Raw genomic sequence first — 14,241 nt, forward strand, 5'->3', positions numbered from 1 at the left:
TTCTTCAAAAATAATGAGACTCTGTTGGAGAGTTTTAAAAAGTAACATATATCCTTTGTCTTCCAGGAGTACTGAACACAGAGCTCTTGCTTCTGTGTTATTTCAGTACAAGAGTCTATCTTAATGGCTAATGAAATTCTAACATCTGGTCATCATGACCAGAAAAAAATCTGGCAAACCAGAAATCATATCCATTTCATCTGTAGCCATGATCTCTAATGTTAATGTAGGACTGATCTTGGATAAACTCAATTCTGAGAAATATATGTTCAATATCCCTTTTCACGGCTACCTTGAGGCTCAGATGTTAAAGAATCCTCCTGCAGTGCTGGAGACCCAGGTTCGATCCCTGGGTCGGGAAGATTCCCTGGAAAAGGAAATGGGAATGACAACCCAATCCAGTATTCCTGCCTGGAGAAGTCCATGGACAGAGGAGCCTGGCAGGCTATGCAAAGAGTCAGAGACTACTGAGCAACTAACACCCACACACACCCACACACACACTCACTGAGCGACTCACACACATACACACACACATATATCCCTTTTCAGCACTGAGCTCTGACTTCCTGGTCTAGAACAGTCAGGGTGGTGACCTGAGGGAAAGTCTAGGACTAGTTCTCCCACCTTGCCACCAAAATGAGATCAGTGGTGGAATATGGGGCTGAAGTATGACTTCAACAAAGGAATCCTGTTTCCACAGACAAGGGCATGGAGGATGCTTTCGCATTTTCAGAAATAACCCCTGGGTTTGTTTCCCACTCTGGAGATAGCAGTGGCAACCCACTCCAGTACTCTTGCCTGGAAAATCCCATGGACGGAGGAGCCTGGTGGGCTGCAGTCCATGGGGTCACTAAGAGTCGGACACGACTGAGCAACTTCACTTTCACTTTTCACTTCCATGCATTGGAGAAGGAAATGGCAACCCACTCCAGTGTTCTTGCCTGGAGAATCCCAGGGACGGGGGAGCCTGGAGGACTGCCGTCTATAGGGTCACACAGAGTCGGACACGACTGACGCGACTTAGCAGCAGCAGCAAAGACTAATCTCAGATAGTTTTTAGTCTGCTAATGATTCTATGCCATATTTTATTTATTATCCAGTTGTTTGGAACTTTGATTTTGAATCGATACAACGTCACATATTATGTCAAGGTCCCCAGGTTAGGCTTCATCTCACCACTCCCCCAAAAGAAAATTTTAACCAATAGAAACCTGAAATTTGATACATATGGAATTTTAAAACTGAAGAATATATTTTTATACAAAGCATAAATTAATAAAAAACAAACCTGAACTCAAAAATAGCTTTTTTTCTTAATTTGAATGCTGAGGTTTGAGGAAAAGAGGATTAACTAGAGAAAACAAAGCAGCTGGTGAGCTGCAACAAGTCTGAAGGACTCTTCGTGCATTTTGAAAGATTTCAAATTTGGTGACTCTTTATTCTAATTCCGTGGCTTTCCTTTTTTTTTTTTTTTTAAAGTCAAAAGTATATCACCAAACTACAGTAAGATACCACTTTGTATTAAGATGACTACAATAAAACAAACAATAACAAGTGTTGGCAAGGAGATGGACAACTGGAACCCTCACTCATGGCTGGTGTGACTGTTAAAGGGTGCAGCCACTTTGTGAAAGAGTCTGGCATTTCCTCAAATGGTTAGTATATAAGATATAAGATGGTACGGAAAAATCTAATGAACTTTTGGCTAACCCAATATATGTTTACTGAATCACTTTATTGTACAGCCGTAATTAACACAACGTTGTAAATCAACTATACTTCAGTAAAAAAGAAAAAAGTAATAATAAAAAGTGTATTACTATCAGCATTCCTTGCTATCACTCTCTTGACTGAGAGTCATATATTATTTTGTTATTTGAAGACTAAAATGAAAATAAGAGGAAAAAAAAGACAAAAGAGGAATGATTAAAAAGCATATGAGCATGTGTCCTTTTTGTAATGAGAAAGTGATGTTATGAATTGGAATTAATTGTCCTAAGAGCAGTGTAGGAGCATAAGGATGGCCCCGAGCTCTGCCCATTCTCACCCTCACAACAGAACCACGGACCATGTGCAAGCTTAGGTCCAACGTTTCTGCACACCTAGAACCAGGCAACTGCTCCTAATTTGGAGAAAACAAAAATTTAAGTGTGAGGAAGAAAGGAATTCAGTATTGGCAGCAGAAGGGAAAAGACAAACCAAGGGAAACTGGCAAGCAGTTGCCACTAAGCAATGGAATTCACGAGGAAGTAGAGCTTTAAGGTAAAGAAGCACAGACCTAGAAAAACTGTCACAAGGATATCAGATTCTCTGGAGCAGGAAACAAAGGACCTCTGATGCCCGTGCACATTTCAAAGAAATCCCAGGAGACATTTGCATCACCCAGCAGATCTCAGATCAGAAGCTCTGAGTGTTAGCCAAGTGTCCATTCACCTCAGCCCCCCAAGACACCAATCAACCCCATCCAAACGAGGGCTCCACACACCTTGGGAAGCTGTGTGCCCAGCGTGTCATTGCTATTCCTGTGACCCTGCGCCAGGAAACTTGGCCTGGTTCAGGCTTCCCTCAGGCTGGGCTGCTTGTGAAATACAAGCCTTTGCCTGTGGAACTCATCACATTGCACTTGAAGGCAGGTGAGGGAACTTGTATAACAGTTCATCTCTCTGAGTCTCCTGGAACCTCTCTTCTCACCAAAACTTGGGAACTTTCTTCACTGGTGCTCAGGAATTTTCATTGATTATCATTGGTGATGGACAGCCTGGTGTGCTGCAGTCCATGGGGTTGCGAAGAGTCTGACACGACGGAGAGACTGAAACGAACCGAACTGAATTGAACCTAAGGGCTGTGCCTTCTATCAGGAGGTTGCAACTTACAAGTAATATCAAATATTCATACTCTCTATTGTGGCTTCCATAGAGCCAATGGATTCTCACAGAATGCTTTTGTGATTTTTGCCAAATTCTTTATTTTGTATTTTACCTGTGGGTTTAATCTAAGCCTCTGTGTGCAACATTGTGTTACTTGTTCATCAATGATGTTTTTATTCCCTGCTGAATAAAAGCTTTTGAATAGTGGAAGAATATTCATTCAGTGTTTTTTCTTTCTTTCTTTCTTTCTTTTTTGATTTTTTGTACTGTCTACAATGTAACAGCTATAAACATGATTCATTTCAAGTTTGATATTCCTTATTAAAATTTTCACTGTTGTTAGCTTAAATTCAGACTAGAAATTGACAAAATATAGCCTGTACCTTTTTGTATGGACCAAACTAGGAATGGTTTTTACAATCTCAAATAACTGAAAATGATCAAGAGAATAATAACATTTTGTGATGTGAAAAATTATATGAGAGTCAAATCTGGGTATATGTAAGTACTTTCATTGAAACCCACCCATGGTCATTAATTTATATATTGTCTACGTCTGCTGTTGACTATAATGACAGAATGGAATGATTGCAACAGAGATTGTATGGTCTGCAAATCTAAAATATTTATCCTCTGGTACTTTATTGAAAAAGATTCCTGACCTCAGCTCTGGAATAAAGCAAACCTTGACTATAGCATTCATGCATTCTATGATCAAGTCGACCCACCCTCTTCAGCAGGGATTCCAGCCCAGATTTGTGCTCCCTCTACACTCAATCACCATGGTCTGAGTGGCTTGAAAATAATAACATACTTCAGCTCTAACAGCTAGCAATGCATCAGATCACTATCTAAGATCCATGAAATTTCAAAATAACTTATTCCTGTTTGCCTCTTGGGCAAATTGTTAACCCTACATCTATATTCCTTGTAATCTTATTTGCACTGTCTTTTCAAAAGGACACCCAGTTTTTTCAAAAGTGGTAATTAGAACACTGAATTTTTTTCTTTCTGAAAGAAATATATCATTCTTAGATATTCTGAGTTCTGAACCAATATTTCCATATTTTTAAGAAGTTGAAAGGAATGGTATTATTTCAGACTTGCAACATAAAAATTGAATCAGTCCATCTTCATAGAGAATAAGCAGATGAATGAAAGCACCCAAAGGAATTGTGAGACCAATAATATTCATTCCATCCTGAAATGTGACTGCATTAAAAAGTGCAAAGTGGGCTGTAAACAAAATGAGAATCTGGTCCTCCTACCTCAGCTTTCCACCTATATTCACAACTCACTTCTCTGATCACACCAGCATGTGAAATTTTTGTCTTCATTAAAATGAGCCAGCCATGTTGGTAATGTTTTTTCAGCAGAACCAAAAATAAAAGACTAATAAGTTGAACATATATGTACTTGCATCATAAAAAGCATCTGTGTCTAATAGGAGTTGTGAAACTATATCTAAAATCTTTAAAAGATATTCTAATAGGAAGCAATTATTTTACCTCATTTGTCACATGACAAGCTCAGCAATGCTGATTTAAGTAGATTCACATTAGATATAAACATTCCCCAAAAGGGTAGAGATATGAAGGTCTCAAACTAATTCTTAGGATTTTTTCCAAATAAGTATGGAAAAAGAAATCATCTGTGGAATTCTGTAAACTTTTCCCTGCCCCTACCCACAAAATACTCTCAAACTTAGTCCTACTTATCCATTCCATTCCTTAACCCATTTGGCCATGGACACCTCTCTTCATATTCGAAGTCTGATGAGAAAGCATTAGCTAAACATATCCATGGTCTAATTATTGGCTTCTTTTACAAATACAAATTCCCAAGGAGTGCAAAAAAAAAAAAGTGAGGTTGAGTTGTTAAGATTAATTTGTGGTTTTAGGCCCAACGCCCAGTTGGCTAAGTCATGACAATGAAGCTAATGCACATAGCCCTTGACACTATCCTAAGTGCTTTCCATATACATTAACTTACTTAACCTTCAGGACAACCTATAAATCTGGTAACATTGCTCTGTTCTTTTTTGTTTAGATGAGGAAATGAGGCACAAAGAAGTTAAGTACCTAAGCAAATGGCAGAGTCAGGATTCAGACCTGGAGAATCTGGCTCCACCACCCACAACTGAATCAACTACACATGCAGCCCCTCCCGTGCCTGTGCATGAAATACTCTTTTTAAAAAAAAATATTAAGTAACTGTGTTTATTAACTTGGAGTTGTTAGTAGAGAAGTCATTCTGCATAAGTGAAAAGAGGAACCTCAATGGCTTTGAGACTATCAATATATATATTTTTTTGTTTTAAAAGGTACTGTTTTTTTTTAATTTAATATTTCCGAGTACCTACAACAAGGATGAACTCCCAGTTCCTGTACTATGTTTCTGACAGAGACCGGCTAGGGAAGGGGCATTCATACTTTGTTTGCTTGTGTTGCTCTGGAGAACTTTAAAAATAACTTGTTCTCTTAAGCTGGTTTCATGAGTCCTTGAAAGTGTGTTTGTAATGTCAGTTTGCTTAGCAAACCCTTTACTGAGGATGGTGTTTTTACAGTTATATCTTGAGCCTTGCCCAGGATGAATAGTCAGAAATCTCACATCAGTTGAGCCCAAAGGAAGAAGCTTGACTTCTATAAAAAAGCAGGAATCATAGCCTTTCTTGACAAAACTTCTTCCTTGCTAGCTTTCAAGGTATGGAGAATAAACTAAGCATTATTTTAAAATCATAAATAAACTCTCCTTTCTATTTGTTGTTCAGTTGCTCAGTCACATCCGACTCTTTGCATGCCCATGGACTGCAGCATGCCAGGCTTCCCTGTCCTTCACCACCTCCCAGAGTTTGCTCAAACACATGTCCATTGAGTTGATGATGCCATCCAGCCATCTCATCCTCTATCGCACTCTTCTCCCCTGCCCTCAGTCTTTCCCTGCATCAGGATCTCATTCCTGTTGGATGGGACAGAGTTCTTTAAAGGTATTCCTACAGATTCAACCAAAACCCTGGAAAATAAGAAAAACTCAGCAAACAAGTTATTTTCAGGCTTGCCATTGCCTGTAGTGGAAGAGTAGGTGATTCATCATTTAGTTTTACTCCATAGTGAAAGAAACTTAAAATCCTTGGAACTTCCCCAGCTGACAAGGAGGGAGGAGCTGATGAGGTGGCAACTTTTTGAGCTTGAGTTTGACATAACCTTGTTGAATCAGGAGGTTTGCAATGTTGTCTTAGCTGTACAGTGAGACAGAAGCAAGGCTTAGGACAATCGCTTCTTTCTTTTTTTTTTTTGAGATGTCAAAATACTTTCTATTTTATTTATTTATTTATTTTTAAACTTTTTTTTTTTTTTTATTAGTTGGAGGCCAATCACTTCACAACATTTCAGTGGGTTTTGTCATACATTGATATGAATCAGCCATGGATTTACACGTATTCCCCATCCCGATCCCCGCTCCCACCTCCCTCTCGCTTCTTTCTTTTTAAAATGAATTTTGGAAATATAATTCATACACCATAAAATTAACCCATTCAAAGTGTACCGTTCCATGGATTTTAGTATATTTATAGAGTGGTACAGTACATCCACCACCAAAATCAAATTTAGAATATTTCATTGCTCCTTAAAGAAACTCTGCACTCATTGGCCATCATCCCATAATTCCTCCATCCTCCAGCAGGTAACCAATAATCTACTTTTTATCCCTACAGATTTGCTTATTCTGGATATTTCATACAAACAGAGTCATACAATATGTGGCCTTTTTAGTCTGGCTTCTTTCACTTAGCATAACATTTCAAGGTCCTTCCATGTTGCAGCATGTATCAGTACTTCATTTCTTCTTATGGCTAAATCATATTCCATTATATGAAAAGATCACTTTTTCTTTGTCTATTATTTTTTAATTAATTTATTTTAAAAATATTTATTTACTTATTTGGCTGCACTAGGTCTTAGTCGTGGCATGTAAACTCTTAGTTGCGATATGTGAAATCTAGATCCCTGACCAGGGATTGAACCCAGGCCCCCTGCATTGGGCGCAGAGTCTTTGCCACTAGACCACCAGAGAAGTCCCTCTTTATCCAGCGCTGATGGACATTTGAGTAGTTTCTACCCTTTGGGCTTTACAAATGACACTATTATGGACATTTATGTGTGAGTTTTTGTGTAAGCATAGGTTTCCATTTCTCTTGGGTACATACCTAGAAGTGAAATTGCTAGGTCGTATGCTAACTGTATGTTTAATGATTTAAGGAACTGCCAGACTGTTTTCTGAAGTGGCTGCATTGTTTTACATTCCCACAGTGTATGAGGGGTCAGATTTCTTCATATCTTTCCCAACACTTGTTATTGTCCATCTTTTTTATTAGAGCCACGTTGGTGGGTGTGAAAGACTATCTCCTTGTAGTTTTGTTTTGCATTTCCCTGATGGCTAATGACGTTAAACATCATTTCATGTCTAATTGGCCATTTGTATAACTTTGAAGAACTTCCTATGTATCACATAGTTTTTATCTGCTTTGGTTTCCCCTCTCACAGGAAAAGTATTGCAAGACACTGTCACTAGCTTTGTTCACCTTGTCACAGAACAAGGCCTCTAGCCAATCATGGGAACAGATTTATTCAGCATGTGAATCAGTCAGTGATTATACACATTATCAAAGTATTGATTTTAATAGAGTTCAAGACTTCAATAAAAACTTGAATAGAGAGCTCAAAGTCCATTGTAAATGGCAAGTCTCAGGTCTCATAGATTCTAATGGCCCAATTTTAAATTTCAAGGCATTATTCTTGAATCTATCACTCAGAACAAGGTTCAGTCATAGAATATCAGAGGAAGCATTCCAAACAGAAAGAAATGGGATGGTTACATCATGTGACTCAGAGCCTTTCAAAACCCAAATCAGGTAAGTAGCCGTCACAATTTGCCTGAGACAATCCTAATTTTAAATCCTGGGAAATCCTTTAGTCCTCGGTAGACCCAGTTGGTTAGTTACCACAGAGCCACCCTCAACCTCCCAGTTATGTAGGTAATGGAATTATAAAAGAGGACACAGTAAATATCAGAGGTTACATCTTTCGGCCTTGTTGGCAGCATGGGTTTGAATTCTGGACAAATGTTGGCCTATGAATTTTGGCATGCTACTTCATCTCCACAAGCCTCAGAGAAATTTCAGTGAAATATGGTGGGGTCATACCTAATGCGTTTTAAGTTCAACCATGTTAAGTGTGCAGTTCATATTTTGTCAAAGGTAACTTTGAAAATCCTTCAAATACAAAACCAAGTATAATTCCATAAAAATACATGGTTTAATGTAGTCAATGTTGAAGATAATTTTAACAGATTGCCTAACTCTTCACTGATTACTCTCAATGAATTCCTCCCTTTCTTCTATCTCCACTCTTATACCCAACACCAGGAAAAACGATTTGACTTTTTGGATCAAACCTTTGCAATCACTCACACAGCCTTCCTTAAGTTTTCAGATGAGCAGCATTGCCAGTTTCAGGCACAGTTGTACCCGCTTCTGGGCAGATTTTCATTGGGTAGAATAGGAGAGCTGTTCCCTGCATTAGTTGAATTCTTTTCTCTTTTTGCTCAGGACTCATGATAGAATTCTTGCAAGGTAAACGTGTGTATGACGTGACTCCATTGTAAAGTTTCTAAACCACTCACAGAAAGCTGAGCAAGCTTCAGTAGAAAGACCTCAGACATGTCCAAGAAGAGGTCAAAGCCCCCCCACCCCCAAGTGATTGAAGTGGCAGCTCATAAGTTCGCCTCCCAAGGGAAGAGTCGTGTGTGAGAGCGCAGAGCCCAGCTCACTACTCTGGAAGTGGTCCCACTTTGATGCCTCTCCCACCGTCATTGTTCTGGAAGCTTGCCCAGGTCTGCCCCACCTAGCCTGTCATTTCACATACAGATCCACGATTGGCATGTGTTATGTGCTGGTCTCAGCCTATCCATAACCAATGGTGTGGCTCGACCAGCCCTTGTGGTTCTCATTGTGATTGCCAGATGTCTTTCACAATAACGACCTGGAAACTCTGAAAAAGTAAAGGTTTATTATTTACAGTACCTGGAAATTACACAGCACACCTGGGGCTACACAACGAGGTCATGGGCAGGAAAAGAAAGAGGGTGTGTGTGAGGGCCTGGGATTCTGCTTTTATTGGGGTCAAGCGTGAGGGCCTAACGTTTGGAGGGCTCATCCTTTATTGGTGAATTTAGAACATGAGAGTGGAATTTAATCCCATGAAGAGAAAAAACAAATACCCCAAATAGCTTCCAAAATAACTATGATCTTTAAAACAAAGGAGCCTCAATAAGGGAGGTGGCCTGGCTCTTTATCTACTTGTGACTGGCAATGTGTTTACTCCAGATAGCCATCTTTGAAGTGGCTGCCTCTTTGTGGCAACTGAAGCTTAAGTCAGGTACTTGCTTACAAAAAGAAACAAAAAACAACAAAACACAACCATCAGTGTTCACACTCTAGCGTGACATGGTCATGCAGTTCAGAAGAGCAGTTGAGTTCAATCTGGTCGGATCTAGAGTGTCAGGGTCCGCTCTGGGGAGTAGCAGGTTTCTAGAACTGGAGGTCGGTAATGACCTCAGGAAGAATATAATATTCCTCCCCTTATCATCCAACATGAGTAGGTAGAAATACAGTACGAGGACAGAGGTACCATTTGCCGGGAAAACTAGGGGATTCAGAACTTTACCCGGAACTACAAAGCGGCACTTTGCAGTGCCATGCATGAAGTGTTAAGTCACTTCTGTCATGTCTGACTGTTTGTGACCCTATGGACTGTAGCCTACCATGTTCCTCTGTCCATGGGATTCTCCAGGTACAAATATTGGAGTGGGTTGCCATGTCCTCCTCCAGGGGATCTTCCTAATGCAGGGATCAAACCTGCACCTCTTACATCTCCTGCATTGGCAGGAAGATTCTTTACCAATAGGACCACCTGGAAAGCCCTGCTGATGCCATGGCTTTAGATTTTTTGTTATTCTCATTTTTATTTATTCTTTGGGGTGTTCCCCAGCAACGCCTTTTAATAAAAGGCAAACACTTTGTGTCAGCTGAAGCAGAAAGCCCATAAAAAATCTTCAAATTTCTGTTAGTAGCTAAGATTAAAAACTATTTGAAAAACTGACTGAGCCACAATTTGCAATCATAGAAAACATGAGGGCACCCAAGAGATCAGAATTTGGTGAGATTTAAGTTTCTTGGTGGGGAAAAATGACAATTTACATTGGTCCTTCATTCTACAAGCTTTTTAGTGACTCCTCATCCAGTTAATACCAGACAAGGTGCAAGGTGCTAAAGATACAAATGAAAAGAGCTACAGTTCTCATTTTTACTTGCTCAGAATTCATTTCTCCTTTTCAAGGTGACAGCATCTTGATTTTCCTTTGGGAAACCACTCATTCCCTATTCTTGCTTCATGTGGTTCCTTCAGGAAGGACAAGCCTACATTCTGTCCCCCCATGACCACCACCAACTACAGTTCCAGAAGGGGTACCTGGCAATTCTAAGTCCCTGGCTATAGTGCTATGTGTGATCCTCAAGAGAAGTAATCTGGGACTTCTGTGGAACTATAGAAAAGATAAAGAACTCCCTACAAAGGAGACTGAAGCTGAGAATGTGAGGCTGCCGGTAGCATGACAAGGAGGCCAACAGAAACAAAGGTAGAGCAGAGACGGAGTCTAGGTACCATCGTTTGTATATTAGATCCAGTTACACCTGAACTAGATTGCCCCCTGGACTTTTTAGCACTAATATTAATTAGTTTCTCCCCTCTTTTTTTTTTTTTTTTTTTGCTTAAGTCAGTTTGAGTAATATATTAATATTTGTCTCTTGAAACCAGAATGCTCCTGGCAAGTAGAGGAACAACAAGACTATTCCTTCCTCTAAGATGCCCAAGTCCTTCAGGAAGAGGCAGACACAAGGTAATTAAATGAGAAGTTACTCTGTGATGGGTGGCACCATGACAAAGTATGTACCTAGTGCTCTGGCAACAGCAGAAAGGCACAGAGAATAAGATAAAAACATCTTTGAGTTGTAAATGGTGTTAGAGTCTATGGAACTAAACTCGTTCCTCTCATTCAAGTAAAGACTCTGAAGCCCAGACTCACCCGATAGATGCAAAGGAGCTGAGAATGGTTCTAATCTGTACTCTAACCTCCAGTATAAAAGCAATTATTTTAATAGCACGTTTTTCCTAATAGGTAAAAATTATGCATACTCATTATAGAAAATTAAGAAAATATAAGAAAAGTCAAAGAATAACATAAAAATCATCCATATTACTCACTTTTACTCACATCATCCATGGAATTGCTAGACCAAAGAATTCACATACCTCAAAATTTCACATTTCAACTTTAAGTCAACTAGGTAAATATTTTACAACACAAACTTAACCTTTACTAGAAGGGGCACAAAACTCAACTGAGTTGCACATAAGAAGCTACATGTATTATAATAGTAGAGATTATCAGCCTAAAGAGAGGAGGAGGGAATAATACAATACATTGCAATATATTACTGCATACATACATGCTAAGTCACTTCAATCGTGTCTGATTCTTTTGCGATCCTATGGACTATAGCCTGCCAGGCTTCTCTGTCTATGGGATTCTCCAGGCAAGAATATTGGAGTGGGTTGCCATGCTCTCCTCCAGGGGATCTTCCCAACCCAGGGATCAAACCTGGGTCTCCCGCATTGCAGGCAGGTTCTTTCCATCTGAACCACCAGGGAAACCTAGTTGTTCCCTATCTGCAAAGTGAAATCACGCCCAGGTTTAACACATCCTATTTCGGGCCGCATCCCAGAACTCTGTAGATTTAGAGGGAGAGAGAGAAGTCCAGACACCTGATTTTTTTTTTTTTTTAAGCTTCCAATATGATTTTAATGATTAGTCAGTGTTGAAAATTCCTGATAAGGTCTTTTTCCTTCCTCATTAATCCTATAAGACATTTTATTCACTGTAGCAGAATCATTTTTAAGAACATTATTCAAGGTTATCTCCCTAACACAGCTATTTCTTCTCTTTCTAATTACTTTTTAAATTTCCTATAAAAAATTAAAACAAGTGGGTGAGTTGGAAGACCCATACCTAAGACAGTGATCTGCAGAATGTGGCCCCTGGATTAGCAGCATCAGGATCACCTGGAAACTGATTGGAAATGAAACCTACCCTACACCAGGTGGCAAACTCTGGGGGTGAGGGAGGGGCAGCAGTTGGTAATTTCACACAAACCCTCTAGATTTTGAGAACCAGTGATGCAAGACAAACTTGGCCACGATGACTAATGAGAACCTACTGTATGGCACAGGGCACTCACTGCTCTATGGTGACAGAGAGGATACATGTGTACATGTAGCTGATTCACTTTGCTGTAAGCAGGAACTAACCCAACACTGTAAAGCTACTATACTCCAATACAATTTTTAAAAAAAGACAAGCTTTGAAAACTACCAACACCTGAGACCCACCCCCAAATTTTGGCTTAATGAGGTGTGTGGTTTCCTCAGATGGTTATATTAGTATGCAGTCAAGTTTGAAAACCCTTGGGGCTTGAAAAGAGCTTCCCCTGTTCAGAACAGAATCTTCTTTCTAAAGTAAAAGTGAGAGGAAAAAAAAAGTGTATGTGGTGGTGGGGGTGGGGGGGGTGTTTAATGAAGGAAAGAGAGTGTTTTAAGAATAAAGAGATTTCAAGGTCCAAAACTAAGTTTGTTTCAGTAGTGCATATAATAATTTGGGCCAATGTTTATTTTTTATTATAAGGGGACTATTGCCCCATTTATCTTTAGGAGGCTATAATTACCCTTATGATTATAGCTGTATTTTTAGTATTTGATGACTGAAAATATTATATGAATATCAGGAAATGAATTTGATAACATTGTGTATTTTATTCTTTACTGCAGCACCTAAAGACATTTGAAAAATAGAAATATATACATAGAACCATTACATTTTGAGAAAATGCTTGGCATTCATATGACCTTTCTTATAATACTTTCAGGAGGCCTGAAGCTCATAAATTGGTGACTGTTAAGGATTTTTATACTTTTATGTAAAAGAGATGGAAAGAATGGGAGATTATATTGATATTTTTATTGCTTATCTTCCTATGATGTGAATGCCCAAATTTATAAATCCTTCCAGAAGGTTTGTGACCCACTAATAAATTATGCTTAACATAGTATATTCCAATCATTTGCAAATTAGCCATCCATTTATAGTATCTATGATATTGCCTAATAATTATAATCTGGATTTATTACATCACCATATTTATCAGTTATTTTGAGAGCATTTACCATATAACCCCATATAAGTTATTTCTAAATGGAATATCTTTGTCCCTCTATAATTATAAACACTTTTCTCAAATTATAACTCTAGTTTCTTGAAATATGTCATGTTTTATGATATTTTCTCAGTTTTAGGCCAAATATCACAATTTCCACTTCTTTCTTTCTTCTTGTTTTTCCTTCTGTCTTTCCTTTCTTCCCTCTTGCCTTCCTTCCTTTAAAATATTGTCTTAAAACCTACTAAGTTTGGGGCTTCCCTGGTGGCTCAGTGGTGAAGAATCCACCCAACAAAGCCAGAGACATGGGCTTGATCCCTGGGCCGGCAAGATCCCACATGCCATGGAGCAACTAAGTCCATGGCCCACAACTACCTAGCCTGTGCTCTAGAGCCCCGGAGCCAAAAGTACTGAGCCCATGTGCCACCACTACTGAAGCCTGTGGGCCTTGAACCTGTGCTCCGCAACATAAGCCAGCACGAGAGAGACCTGCACACCACAGCTAGAGTAGCCCCCACTCGTCACCACTGAGAAAAGCCCAAGCAGGAATAAAGCAGAGCCAAAAATAAATAAATAATTTTTAAAAGATTTTAAAAATCTACTAAGTTCAGTTGGATATTTTTCTACTAAGTTAATGCCTCTAAGTGACATGGATCAAGATATCTTCCACATCTTTTAAAAGAACCTGCAAGGAGAGATAAAAAAGCCTTCCTCAGTGATCAACGCAAAGAAATAGAGGAAACAATAGAATGGGAAAGACTAGACATCTCTTCAAGAGATCTAACAAGAGAGTTAGAGATACCAAGGGAATATCTCATGTGGAAGATGGGCACAATAAAGGATAGAAATGGTATGGACCTAACAGAAGCAGAAGATATTAAGAAGAGGTGGCAAGAATACACAGAAGAACTGTACAAAAAGATCTTCATGACCCAGATAACCATGATGGTGTGATCACTTAACCAGAACCAGACATCATGGAATTTGAAGTCTAGTGGGCCTTAGGAAGCATCACTATGAACAAAGCTAGTGGAGATGATGGAA

The sequence above is a fragment of the Dama dama genome, chromosome 15, assembly GCF_033118175.1.
Source record: "Dama dama isolate Ldn47 chromosome 15, ASM3311817v1, whole genome shotgun sequence".
Lineage (NCBI taxonomy): Eukaryota > Metazoa > Chordata > Mammalia > Artiodactyla > Cervidae > Dama > Dama dama.